The sequence below is a fragment of the Lynx rufus genome, unplaced genomic scaffold (assembly GCF_022079265.1).
Source record: "Lynx rufus isolate CCGP_SWC_20201006 ecotype Redwood Valley unplaced genomic scaffold, mLynRuf1.p SCAF_10, whole genome shotgun sequence".
Classification (NCBI taxonomy): Eukaryota; Metazoa; Chordata; class Mammalia; order Carnivora; family Felidae; genus Lynx; species Lynx rufus.
In genome coordinates, this window is record NW_025814824.1 from 66,823,229 (window position 1) to 66,837,871 (window position 14,643).

At 41.1% G+C, this 14,643-nt stretch overlaps 1 protein-coding gene across 4 annotated transcripts in view; it reads left to right on the forward strand.

Annotated features, from left to right (window-relative positions):
- SLC44A1 (solute carrier family 44 member 1) overlaps positions 1-14,643 on the forward strand; it is a 202,892-nt gene that overhangs the window by 79,714 nt on the left and 108,535 nt on the right. The window lies entirely within an intron of this gene.

Sequence of the window (14,643 nt, forward strand, 5' to 3'; positions counted from 1 at the left end):
TAACACTACTTTGGAAGTCTGTGCACATGATACTGTATGGATATGTATTTCCTTACTCTTGGATAGGTACCTGGGATTGGGATTGCTGAGTCATGTGGCGAGGATGTGTTTAACTTTATAAGAAATTGCAGAACTGTTTTGCAAAGGGGCTGCACCATTTTATATTCCCATTATAGCTGGCACACAAGGATGCCAGAGCACCTAGTTCCGGGGGTCCCAGACAGACCGGGTTCAGATGGTCTAGTGCTCATTGTAGTTTTAATTTGTATGTTTTAGTGAGCAGTGATGGTGAGAATCTTTTTATAAAATACTGGTTAACCATCCGTAGATCTTCTTGTGTGAAGTATTTGCTCAAATCTTTTGTTGCACATTTTTGGACACATTTGTTTGTTTTAAAAAGCTTTGAGAGTTCCTTATTCTGTTTACTAGGCACACTTTGTTAAGTATATCTTTTGCAAATATTTCTCTAATTTGTGGTTTGCCTTTTTGTTTTCTTAATGGTAACTTTTGACAAGCAAGTTTTTAATTTTGATGGAGTCTAATTTATCCATTAGATACATTTAAAAAAACACGCACACGAAAATGTATCTTTTTAATGGCTCATGTTTTTTTGTATCAGAAATCACTGATATAGCCCAAAGAGTCATAAAGCTTTGTTTCTGTGTTTTTGCAGCTGGGGCACAGGGCTCCGGGGGTTCCCAAACAGACCAGGTTTGGCCACTCACCCCTGACAAAAATCCAAAGATAGAGAGACAAGCAGTGGTAAAAAAGAAAGGAATTTATTTCTGTGAGGCCAACACCCAGAAGACAGCCGACTAATGTCTCAAAGACTGTCTCCAAAGTGCTGAAAATACTTCCAGGTTTATATAAGGAAAATGTAGGACAAAGGTGGGTGGGTACACGCAGGTGGGCAGTAAAGGTTGGGTTGATCGTTGTCTTGGGGTCAATCACATGGAGTCATGCTGGCTCAGGGCTGGCTTGAGGGGGTAGTGTCAGTTCCCGTCACAGAGATGCTTTGCCTGCAGGGTCTTTTGCCTGAGTTAAGAGATAAGCTGGAAAGAAGAACTTAATCAATTAGAAAGTACAGACTGAGGTCATAATGAAGGTAGCTGAAGTCCTCTTTCATTTTCCTCTATTAGTTTTGTATTTAGCTCTTATGTTTATGCCTGTGATCCATTTTGATTTAATATTTGCATATGGTGTAAAGAGGTCAAGGTTTGTCTTTTTCCCCCCTACAAAAGTCCAGTTATTCCAGCTTCATTTATTGAAAAGATTGCCTTCCCTGTTGAATAACCTTGACACCTTTGTTAAAAAATAGATTTTAAGTCTGAGGACATGAAAGGAAACTGATGGAGTTTCTGGTAGTGGCAGATACCAGTATTATGGAAAAAATTAGTTTATTTCAAGTTAAAATCAGGATATCACCTTTTTTTATAACACTGTTTTAAATAACTAGTTGTAACAAGTTATATGAAAGAGATCAATGGAATGCGTGTAGGTCAGTAGAGATAAAAATAATACTATTTGCCTACGACAGGTGACTAACCTGAATGTTTAGGAGACTCAACAAAAACATATCTTGAAATGAGATGCTTGAATCCTGGGTTATGAAGTACACCCTAACTCAATTCAGTCATTTATTTTATCACTAGACAAAATATAATGAAAAACATAATACTTGTTTTATTTAAAAAAATAGAATCAAACAAGATACAGGGCCTAATACAGAGAATTATAATACTTTAATAGAATGAAAAGAAAACAAATAATAAGAATATATTCTACTCCTGGCTGAATAGTCTTAATATAATAAAGATGACAATACTAACAAAGTGAATTTATAGATTTAATACAATACCAGTTAAGATCCTGATAGGATGGTGAATTGAACTTGATTGATAGTATAAATCACAGAATAAAGGAGCAGGAAAGAACTTCAGGGGGGAACATTTTTAAAAATTATTCTTGTTCACAAAATAACTTGAGAGGATTAGAATTAGGTGCATCTGTTGTAAATTAAATGGGGATAAAAGATCGGGAGCCATACAATGGAAGTTAAGAGATTAGACCAGAAATCTAGGCTAGGTGTAGTTACTAAAGTTAAGTAGCAAATTGATTGTGAACTTTCTGGCTTTGAAGGTAGAAAGGGAAACTTGTGGGTTTCACCAGAGTTTGCATATCTAAAGGCCGCTAAGCTGGCACTGTACATCACTTAAGTGGGCTGGGAGTAAGACTCTAGGGAATGTTGGGCACTTTGAACTTGATATGTGTGTGCCCAATAAAAGGATAGCTTCTACTTGGTTCTGTCTGATTTTTGGCATGTGGGTAGATGGCCCAGTGATGCTCATTTTTCAAAAGAAGCCAGAAATCTATTGGTGGAAGGAGAGTAGGGGAGGACACAGGACTTATCGCCTTAGTCTGTTCAGGCTGTTATCACAAACAATCACAGACCGAGAGGGTTAGAAACAACAGAAACGTAATTCTCTTAGTTCTGGAGATTGGAAGTCTAAGGTCTACACCAGAATGTCACATTCTCATGAGGGCCCTCTTTCTGGTTCGTTGCTAGCACCTTTTCACTGTGCTCTCATATGGTGGAAGGGGATAGGGATCTCTTTGGAACCTCTTTTATAAGGGCACTAGCCCTACCCATGGAGGCTCCACCCTTATGACCTAATCACCTCTCAAAGGCTCCTAATACCATCACCTTTGGAAGCTAGGATTCAACATATGAATGGGGGGGGGGCAACATTCTGACCCTAGCACCTTATTGATCTTCTGATCTTTAAATATTGGCAATTAGTGTATTGACCAAACAAAACAGGTAGAGAGGAATTGCTACTCATTGTCTAATTAATGATTGTGTCGTTTAGAGGGGAACAAGAAGGAATTTTACTATTCAAAACCAACACTTACCTCCAAAGCATATTAATAAGACTACCTGAATGTGTGTTGGTAACAGTGATGGAAGAAACAAAATAGAAATATCAGAAATAGGGGCGCCTGGGTGGCTCAGTCGGTTGAGCGTCCGACTTCGGCTCAGGTCATGATCTCACGGTCTGTGAGTTCGAGCCCCACGTCGGACTCTGTGCTGACAGCTCAGAGCCTGGAGCCTGCTTCCGATTCTGTGTCTCCCTCTCTCTCTGCCCCTCCCCGTTCATGCTCTGTCTCTCTGTGTCTCAAAAATAAACATTAAAAAAATTTTTTTTAAAAGAAATATCAGAAATAAACTGATAGTAGTGTATGAGAAAATAAGTAAAATAAAAACTAATACCATCAGTGTTTAACAAAAGACATTGTTGAATGATAATATGAAGGAACTACATCGAAAACTGTTTTAATCCCATACCATGCAAAATAAATTTTAGATGAGTTAAATATCTTAAAACAAATATTATACTTTGTTATGGAGAGGAAACCATTTATACATTGTTGAAGCATTAAAGGAGCAAAGTAGTACCAAAGTGGGGATGTTTGATTGTCAAAAAATTTGAGTCTCTGATACAAAGATAAAAGCAGTGCCTTGAGAACAGTATTTATAGTTTTTCTATAATGGGTAAGATTTTTCACGTAATTGGGGATATATCCATAAGGGTAGATTCAGTAGACAGGTAACCAACTGTGGTTTACATTTTTAACCAATGATTTGCATTAGAGAAGATAACATTAATATGTTTGACCTAAAGATCTTCATTTGTAAAATGAAGATAATAGCAGTACGTACGTCCTAGGGTGTTTTTCAGGAATAAATATGATAAATGGTGTCTATTCCTGAGCACGTTGCCTAGAACCGTAGATGTTAACCGCTATTTATTATAATCATCTTCATGATTATTATCTTCCAAAACAAGTTTCAAAGTTACTTATCAAAGCTTCTTGCCTTTTTAACCCAGATGGGAAAAACGGCTAATTTAGCCAACTTTACATCTGTGGAGTTTGCAAAGCACTTTCACATATTCTGTCTCATTGATTCTCACTCTAGCCCTGGGAACTCTTTGAATTTCTTCTCAGTGGGGGCTTTCAGGATTCAGTCTTCCGTAGTCACAGCTTGGTTTTTGGTCATCACCCTTTACTGCTCCACCTATAAAATCAATTCAGACTAATTCAAGAATTCCCCACTCTGACCACAGCCTTCCATCTTCCCAGCTTTTGCATTCTTTGCCCACTGGAGCCGTTCGTTGACCTTTAGTCTTTTGACTCCTGTAATCTCTCTTAAGTGCTCTTTTTTCTTTACTTTCATCCTTATTTTCTCTTATAACCTTTCATACTTTTGTGATAATACCTAGTGCCTGTCCTGCCTGTTGTTCTCAAAGATTAAAAAGGAATCTATGGTGGGCAAAGGATTTGAATGGGCATTTCTCCAAAGAAGAGAGGCGAATGGCCAATAAGCACACGTGAAGATGCTAAACATCATTGCATCAAGGAGATGCAAATCAAAACCACAATGAGTTACCACTTCAAATCCACTAAAATGGGTATGGTAAAAAAGACATAGTTGCAAATGTTGGCAAGGATGTGGAAAAATTGGACCCCTCATACATTGCTGGTCTGGACGTTAAATGGAGCACTTGCTATGGAGAAGTCTGACAGTTCCTCAAAATATTAAATACAGAATCACCATGTGACCTAGACATTCCATTCCTTTACCCAAGAGAAATAAAAACATGCATCCATAATAAGTCTTGTATACAAATATTCATAGCAGTGTTATTCATAATAGCTAAAAAGGGAAAACAATACAAATGTGTACCAACTGATGAATGGATAAACAAAATGTGTTATATCCGTACAGTATAATATTATTCAGCCATAAAGAGGAATGAAGTATTGACACATCCTGTAACGTGGACTAACCTTGAAAACATGCTAAGTGAAAGAAGTCAGTCACCAAAGGCCACATATTCTATGATACCATTTATGTAAACTGTCCAGAATAGACCAATCTATAAACATAGAGCATATATTCCTGGTTGCCTAGGGCTAGGGGTTAGAAAGTGTGGCCAAATGGAGAGTGACTGTTAATGGGCATGAGGTTCCTTTTTAGGGCAATGAAATGTTCTAAAATTAGATTGTGGTGATGGATAAACAACTGTAAAATATGCTTAAAAACATTTAATTGAGCTGAATTGTACAAAAGTTTGAACTCTACAGTTTCCAGGTAAATTTTATGGCATGTAAATTATATCTCGATAAAGCTGTTAAACTAAAAAGAAAAATAAAGTTCTGGTCATTGACTCTTAGCACATACTATTTCTCAGCCTGAGTGCTGGAACATGTTGATTTTGAGAATGATCCTTGTAACAGTGTAATATTGCCAATGAACTTGGGGTTGGGGTGATATTCCAGTTCACTAGAGTAAATAGAGAACTTTTCTTTCCTATAGCTCTTGTAAATTATTATTATTATTATTATTATTATAAGATTTTATTTAAATGATCTCTACACACAACATGGGACTCAAACTTATTTTTTTTTTAATTTTTTTTTAACGTTTATTTATTTTTGAGACAGAGAGAGACAGAGCATGAACAGGGGAGGGGCAGAGAGAGAGAGGGAGACACAGAATCTGAAACGGGCTCCAGGCTCTGAGCTGTCAGCACAGAGCCCGACACGGGGTTCAAACTCACGGATCTTGAGATCATGACCTGAGCCGAAGTTGGACGCTTAACCGACTGAGCCACCCAGGCGCCCCTGGGACTTGAATTTAAAATCCTGAGATCAAGAGTGGCATGCTCTACCGATTGAGCCAGCCAGGTGCCCTGAGTTATTTTTCTAAAAGATGATTTAGGGGCACCTGGGTGGCTTAGTCCGTTAAGTGTCCGACTCTTGGTTTCAGCTCAGGTCATGATTTCACTGTTTGTGAGTTCAAGCCCCACATGGGTCTCTGTGCTGACAGTGTGGAGCCTGCTTGGGATTCTCTCTCTCTTTCTCTCTTCCTCTCTCTCTCTCTCTGTCCCTCTCCCCCCTTGTACTCTCTGTCACTCTCTCACAAAAAAATTAACTTAAAATTTTTTTTAAAAAAGATGTTTTAATTTGCTTGTTTGTCTCAGTTTAGTATGAGGAACACAGTTTGCTGTCTGACTCTTGGTTACCATTCTGGTGATTATTTCTCCCTTATAGTCTATGTATAAGGAGAAGAAAGACAACTTAGCTAAATAGTAGAATCATTTTTTTCCCATGCCTTTTCAGTTCCATGCCTTTGTTTTGGCTCTTTGATCATCTTACTTTGCTCTTAGTGTTAATCTCTTTGGGGGACTTGGACAATCTGATCAAAACTGGAAGTATGAAATCTCTCTTTAGAAAACTGCATGTGAATTTGCATACCAAATTTTGCTTATGGTTTCAACAGGGACACAGATTTCACCAAGGATCAGAATCCCAACTCTGCACACTAACTTGGGTGATCACTCCTGGGGGTGAGGTTATCATTCATATGCTGATAATTCTGCCGTCTCTATCTCCTGTCCGATTTCTCTGCCAGAACATTCCAGCCAGCTGTTTAGGCTTACTCAGACACTCCACGGACACTCCAGACTCAAACTGTCTACAGTAAGAGCATGATCTTTATCTCTTCCAACTCTATTCTTCCTCCTCAGATGTAGGTCTTCTCAAACAGGAGTCCAAACCAGAATGCCCTGACCACCCTAGTCTAAACCAGATCATTCTTTTTGTTTTTTTTAATTATTTTATTATTTTGAGAGAATGAGAGAGAGAACGTCGGTGAGGGGCAGAGAGAGAGGGAGAGAGAATCCCAGGCAGGCTCTGCACCAACGGCACAGAGCCCGATGTGGGGCTCGAACTGTAAGATCATGACCTGAGCTGAAATCAAAAGTCAGATGTTTAACTGACTGAGCCACCCAGGCACCCCTTAATTTTTTCCTTATCATTCTTAATTTCTTCCTTTCTTAATTTTTTTCCCATAAATAAGCATCATGCTTAATTTCTTTCTTTCCCTCCACATAGAATCAGTCATCAGGTTTTCCTAATTGTGCCTAAATGTTTCTGAAATCTCATTTTCGTCCCCATTCTCAGCCTAGCCCAAGTCATCTTCTCTTGTAGAGATTCAGCAGCCTCCTCACCAGTCTCCTGACTTTCTCTCTTGCTTGCCTTTAAAAAATGCCCCACATGACAAATGGTGAACCTTTAACGGCTCCCCGGGGCCTTTAGGACAAACTCCAAACTTTCTGACGTCTTGGATACCACCTGTGAGGCCTGCATGATCTAGCTCCAGCTTGCCTGTCCAGCCATCTGGTTCTTCATCACCGTCCACCTCCACCATCCTGACATTCTTCATTTTCTCAATTATGCTGTGCTGTGTCTCACTTTTATGTCTTTGCATATTCTCTTCCTTCCTTGGTCCTGCCTCCTTTCCTCCACACCTTGCAAACTCTGACTCATTCTTTAGGTCCTGGCTTTAGATTTCCCTTCTTCTGGACACCTATCCATTCGTGGGGCCCTTTGGATGCATTTTCTTATTCTCTTTTCTCTGCTGTAGCATTTATACACTTTTGCAATTACCTCCCTACTCTCTGGACTATAAATGCTGGAAAGGGAGACACTTGTTTGTGTTGGTCTCATTTATCACGGCATTGCTTGTGCTTATTTAGTCGTATACCTGGCAGAGGTATTTGATAAATTTCTGTTGAATATTCCCTTCTACCTAAAATATCGTCTTCCTTACCTTCCCTCTACCGCCTGCTCCACTTGGCAAAACCTCATACAGTTAACATCCATTTGTTAACTCAACAAGTAAGTAAGGAACTCCTTCTTCATTCCAGGCACTGTTTTAGCCACTGTGGATATAGTGATGAATAAGACAGCAAATATCTCTACCTTTTGCAAGCTGACACTCTGTGGGTGTAGACGGATAATTAAATAGATAAGTAAAATATACAGTGTGTTAGTGAGCATAAGTGCTAAGGAGAAACAGAAAGCAGGAAAGATGGATGATGCACATCAGAGTGGAGAGACAGCATTGTATTTATTTTGTTTTTGTATTATGAAAAATTTTTTAATGTTTTATTTATTTTTAATTTTTTTAATGTTTGCTTATTTTGGAGAGAGAGCGTGAGTGGGGGAGGGGCAGAGAGAGAGAGGGAGACACAGAATCTGAAGTAGGCTCCAGGCTCTGAGCTTTCAGCACAGAGCCCGATGTGGGGCTCAAACCCACTAACTGTGAGATCGTGACCTGAGCCAAAGTCAGACGCTCAACTGACTGAGCCACCCAGGAGCCCCTTTAATGCTTTATTTTTGAGGGAGACAGAGTATGATCAGGGGAGGAGCAGAGAGAGAGAGGGAGACACAGAATCCAAAGCAGACTCCAGGCTCTGAGCTGTAACACAGAGCCCTACACGGGGCTCAAACTCACGGACCACGAGACCATGACTTGAGCTGAAGTCAGACGCTCAACCGACTGAGCCACCCAGGCACCCCTATTTAAAAAAATTGTTTTTAATGTTTATTTTTGAGAGAGAGAGACAGAGCATGAGCAAGGAAGGGGTTAGAGAGAGAGACGCACACACACAGGATCCGAAGCAGGCTGCAGGCTCTGAGCTGTCACCACAGAGCCTGAGAGATGGCATTTTAGATAGGCAGCTGGGGGAGGCTTCATTGAGAGGGTGACTTTTGAGTCAAGACTGTAAGCAAGTGAGGGGGCGACCAGTAGCTGTGCTGGTCTCTGGAGAAAGAACACTCCAGGCAGAGAGAAGGGCTGAGGCCTGTAGGAGAGAGTAAGGCGAGTAAGCCTGAGAGCAAGGAACAGAAAGACCTTGGGATGTAAGGTGAGAGTGGTAAACCTCTCAGAGTGTTGCTGTCTTACTCTGATTCCTGGGCTTCCTCACAGTTGGAAGCTGTTTTCAGCTCTCAGTGCTGTGAATTTACCAGAAATGATCATGGAAGTTTCCCTTCTTAGCAGTTACCTGTGAACCTATGGAAGTGCTATAGTAGAAGGCTGCAGGCTGGTCAGTGCCCTTTGGAGGCTGGTGAGGTACGTGCTGAGGCATCTCTATAACAAGTGCTACCTCTTTCTCGGGACATTTTTGCCTTTTTTTTTTTTTAAGTTTATTTATTCATTTGGAGAGAGAGGGAACACAAGCAGGGGAGGGGGCAGAGAGAGAGGGAGAGAGTGAATCCCAAGCAGGTTCTGCACTATCAGCACAGAGCCCGATGTGGGGCTCAAACTCACGAACCATGAGATCATGACCTATGTTGAAACCAAGAGTCGGACGCTTAACCGACTGAACCATGCAGGCTCCCCTTGCCTTTTCCTCATTAGGATTGGGAGGCAGTGGGAAAGTGGGGCGTTGGTGGCCTCAACCTCAGGGGTCACGTTGCCCATAGTTCAGCTCCGCCCTTTTCTTCTGTTCCCTGGTCTGTGTTCTTGACGTCTTGGGGGCATGGTGAACATTGCACAATTCTCTCAGCCACTATCTAGAGTTACAGTTTTGAAGACCAATCACTGCTTTCAGCTTGTTTCTCTCTTACCCCTTAGCTTTGTTGCAGAAAGTAGAGGGCAGGCGGGGTTTTAGTTAATTGTGTGTTGCATTAGTTGGTGTTGGGTTAGTTTGGGTTTTTTATTGGCTTTAGTGTGCAGACTCCATACCTCTGTCCTTGTGTAAAGCACAGCCCGTCATGGGGCAATTGGGCCCCACCCCGGGGTTGGTGGGGGGGGGGGGATGACTGGACTTGCCTTGCTGGCACCCCACGCAGGAAGTAAGAGGCCTCCTCTGGGCACAGTTCCACTGCGAGTGGAGCGGAGATCTAGGGCTCTCTGAAGCCTATATTTAGCAATAGGAGAAGCCTCTGCCAGGCTGTTGTGTTGTTCTTTTTGGTGTGATTCACTAATGGCAGCATACTCTGTGGAGAGGGGCTGTAAATTGTAAATTGATATGAGGTAATAATTGGCAAAATGATCAGACTCCATTTTTATTCTCCTCTGGGGAAAACACGTGTTAGGAATCACTAACGCAGAGGCGACGGACAGAGGGGTTTTTCAGCCAGCTTTCCAGCTTTAGTGCTGCAGTGCTTCCGTCCTGATTAGAGAGGACAGGAGCCAAATATGGCAGGAGGTGGCCAGCAGACTGGTATCTGTTTGCCACTCTTTACTCCAAAAAGCCTTGCCGCAGAGTTGCCATGGCAGCAGGAGGCAACTGAAGGCAAAGGCTCCGCTCTGGAGCAGCGCCCCCTGGTGGCCCAGCCTTCCCCTCCCTGGCCTTGAACCCAAGGGGCTGGTCACACGGCGGGGGGCTCCGGGTGCTGTGGCTTTTGAAAGCACATTCCCTAATGTAGTGGAGCTGTAAGGTCCTTCAGCTGTAAGGATGGCTGCCTCTTCTGTCCCCTGTTTCTCCTTGGGCATAGCCCTTTGATGTCCGATCCTGTAGTCCACCTTATCAAATTATTTGCTGTTCCTTAAATATGCTCTTTCATGCTTCTATACTTTTATACATGCAGTTTTCTCTGCCTAGAACGCTCCCTTCCCCATCTGTGTGGAAAATTCCTACTCATTGCCAAAATGTGGCTTCAATACTGCCTCCTGCTCCATAGTGCTTCCTCTAACCCCTTATGCTCTGCGCAGAATTACACTGTTTCCTCCACCATCTCAACCTTGCCTCATAGCAGAAATGACTGTTTTTGTTTCTTCTTCTCTAGACTGTAAATTATTTGCATTTAAGAACTGTTGTTTATTTTTTAATGAATTTTGTATCTCCAGGAGTAGACTCATAATAACACTTGGTAGTGTTTGTTGAATGAATGAAGTATCTTTGTGTCATCCTCTTTAATCCTTATCATGGGAGGGTTGCATACCATGTGGAGGACAGTACTGTGTTGTGTCCACGTAGGGCTTCAGAATCCTTGCTCTGGGGTTCCAGAGGGTTTAATCGGTGCCTGGGTGGCTCAGTTGGTTAAGCGTCCGATTTCAGCTCAGGTCATGATCTCATGGTTCATGAGTTCGAGCCCTGCGTCAGGCTCTCTCCTGACAGCCTGGAGCCTGCTTCGGAGTCTGTGTCTCCCCCTCTCTCTGTCCTTCTCCCCCTGGTGCTCTGTCTCTCTCTCTCTCAAAAATTAATAAACATTAAAAAAGTAGTTGGATGCTCAACCGACTGAGCCACCCAAGTGCCCTTCACTTTCCATTTTAAGTTGGAAGAGCAGTGGCGGAAAGAGCAACACTTGGGAGTCGGGCACCCCAGGGTTCAAGTCATCAAGTCAGTATGGCTTTTGGTTATTTGTCCAGCTTGTCAGTCTCAGTTCCCTTTTGTTGAATTAGGATGTGTGAGGACAGTGCCTAAGATACTTTGTGGCCCAAAGTAAATTCCCAGTAAATCTTACTTTCTCTACCGCGCCCTGTCTTCCTTGAAGAAAATGAAAGCAAAATAGAAGTGTAAAGCAGTTGTGAACCATCTCTGGCATCCTTATCTACATCAGCTCGTTCTGTGTTCACTGCCTTGCTCTGAGCACAGCTTTAAAAGTCACCTCTTTCTGTGCCTCTTGTCCCTTTTCCCGACCCTCCATGCTTTAGTGTCCTTCCTTTGCTTTACTGCCCTGTTTTCATCTTTGGTGCATCTGTCCCCATGAGTTTACTGTGTATGTAGACATTTTATTTAGAACTCTCTCCTGTCCTGTCTTTTTGGGGATAACCTGTATTTCAAGAATTTCGATTTGAAATGAATTTATCTGTTTCTCTCCTTCAGTAGTTCCCAGGAGCTGTCTTGACTGTGATACATAGTTACGTGCCTTACCTGCTAGCCTCTATAATGTTCGCTTTACGGTTTAGTCTTAAGCATTTGTCGCTGTTCCTCTTAACGTTGAAGTTCCAAGCTCGCTTAGGCTGTTTTGCAGATCTCTTTGCAAATGTGTTCTTCTCAGTACCACGTGGTGATGCTGCAGGCCCCTGTCCTGTGTGCCAATGCCTGCAGGTATCTGGGCTGTTCAGTTTGTGAAGTGTTTTTCTCTTCCTTCTCTTTTAATCCCACTTTTGGTAGTTGATTCATTCCTGCTCCTCTACAGGATGTGGAACTGGAAGCTGTTTGTAAGTTATTAGTAGGTCTAGTAGAAGACTCCCTGAGAATGGCAATGAAAATTTGCTTGGGTTTCTCGGTTACCCGTGACAGTGGTTGGCTGTTTGTGAGAAAAGCCTTTTGGGAATGTTTTATGGCCTCCTACCTCACATCTTGTGCTGTCAGTTTAAAAAAACCTACTTGGGGCGCCTGGGTGGCGCAGTCGGTTAAGCGTCCGACTTCAGCCAGGTCACGATCTCGCGGTCCGTGAGTTCGAGCCCCGCGTCAGGCTCTGGGCTGATGACTCAGAGCCTGGAGCCTGTTTCCGATTTTGTGTCTCCCTCTCTCTCTGCCCCTCCCCCGTTCATGCTCTGTCTCTCTCTGTCCCCAAAATAAATAAACGTTGAAAAAAAAAATTAAAAAAAAAAAAACCTACTTATCAGTAGATTTGTTAGTTAATCTGGTCTGCCAGTGCCGTGCTTACTTGAAAGTTGGCTATTTGTCTCCTTTCCAAAAAATGGAATTGCCGCATACAGTTCATTTTTGTTTGATGTGAAAACTGAAACTAATGTAAGGATTTATTTACCTGGCTAAAGGGCATTTTTCAATCAAAAGGCAAGAAGGGTACAGTTTTAATGAATCATAAAATTTATCTGTTCGAGACATGCATTTTTCCTACTCTGTAAATATTCAGTTAAATGCCATTTAGTTAAAATTTAATTACGTAGGAACTTGTTGCCATGGATTGAATTGAACTTCAGAATGCTGGAAACAATATTGTAAGTTAATATAGAAAGGTTACAATGATTTATTATTTTGTAGGAAATATTTTGGGGATAGAGCAGGTTGTACATGGGATGAAACTCAGAAGGTCTAGGTTTGAATTCATGCACCTTCTAGCTCTCTTGGGCTACATAGTCATTCTCTGTGGAATGGTAATGGTTACAAAATACCTTTTTTTTTTTTTTTTTTTAAAGTTTGGTGGTTTGTAGTTTATCCCTGACCTTCATGCTGGGTTCTTCGTCCCTGGTGCTTCTCCTGTGTGCAGTGTTACTCTACCTGCAAATACCTCTCAGGCCCCCATCCCCCTGATGTACACACTTCTTTTTTTATTATTTAATTTTTTTTCTGGTATCCTTTTATATATTGTCCATCCCAGCATATGTAGTGACTTGATCTTTTTGCTTTTCCGTTTTCTCACCTAGTTCTTATATTTGGTTATATTTCCTGATTTGAATCCTATTTTATATAGCAATAGAATTTAACAATGTGGGAAAGGCTGTTGGCAGAGAGACAATTTCATAAAACCTTCCACGGACCCAGGCGAGTGGAAACCAGCACTGGAGGTTCTTTACCTCCTGTCTTGCATGAAAACAGGAATTCCTGCTTGTTTCCCCTCTGTTGATCCATAACGTTAGACTTCGCTTTTCTTAGTTAAGAGTATTCTTAGTTAAGCGTATTTCTTTTGGGGCAAATGATAACATCTGCAATCTTTATCATCTTTTCTACTTTTTAACATTTTTTAAAAAAATGTTTATTTTTGAGAGAAAGAGTGAGAGAGAATGAGTAGGGGAAGGGCAGAGTGGGGTGGGCAGAGGATCTGAAGCAGACAGCAGGGAGCCCAACCGAAGCAGGGTTCCTGAGAACCCCACACCGAGAAATCATGACCTCAGCTGAAGTCGGACGCTTAATCCACTGAGCCACCCAGGGCCCCTACGGTTTAACATTTAAAAACAATCTGTTTCAGGGACGCCTGCGTGGCTCAGTCCATTGAGCGTCCGACTTCAGCTCAGGTCATGATCTCGCGGTTCGTGAGTTCGAGCCCCGCATCGGGCTCTGTGCTGACAGCTCAGAGCCTGGAGCCTGCTTCAACTTCTGTGTCTCCCTCTCTCTCTGCCCCTCCCCAGCTCATGCTCTGTCTCTCTCTGTCTCAAAAATAAATAAAACATTAAAAAAAAAAAAAAAACCAATCTGTTTCAGTGTAATTTCTGGTTAATCTTCCTTTTCCTAAAACATGAATGTACAGAACACAAAAGGGATAAATTAAGATTTGTTGATATGTAATCGACCTTTTTAATAAATGATATTTACTGTAGTTATCTCACCTCAAAAGTCATTTCATTTACTAGAAAATGAGAATTCTGAAAAATGAAAGAAAGAAAATGAAAATCACTTTATTCTAACATCCAGAGATGACTGCAGATAAAATGTTGGCATAATTCCCATTAGTCTCCATTCAACATTATGTATTCAATTGTATGTAATTTTACAATTCATTTTTATAATTACATATTAATTAGCAAAAGTTTATATTTCATTTTTATAATTTTAAATTTTATATGTAATTATATATTAGCTAAAGCTTATACATAAACTATAATTCACATTATATAGCACTATTGGAATATTCTAGTAACTTTTAGGGCACAACCTTGACCAAAAAAAAAAAAAAGAAAACAAATTAATTATCTAAAAAACTAAAATAGATAATTTCTAATTATGAACTACATTATAAAAATGTAAACATTAGAAAAATACATCATGACAAATAGGAGTCCTGTAAGTCCTCCAGTCCCCACTGTTAACAGTATGTTTTCAAACAACCTGTGATTAGATTTCTGAATTGTTTGTTCATCTTTGATAAAATTTGTGA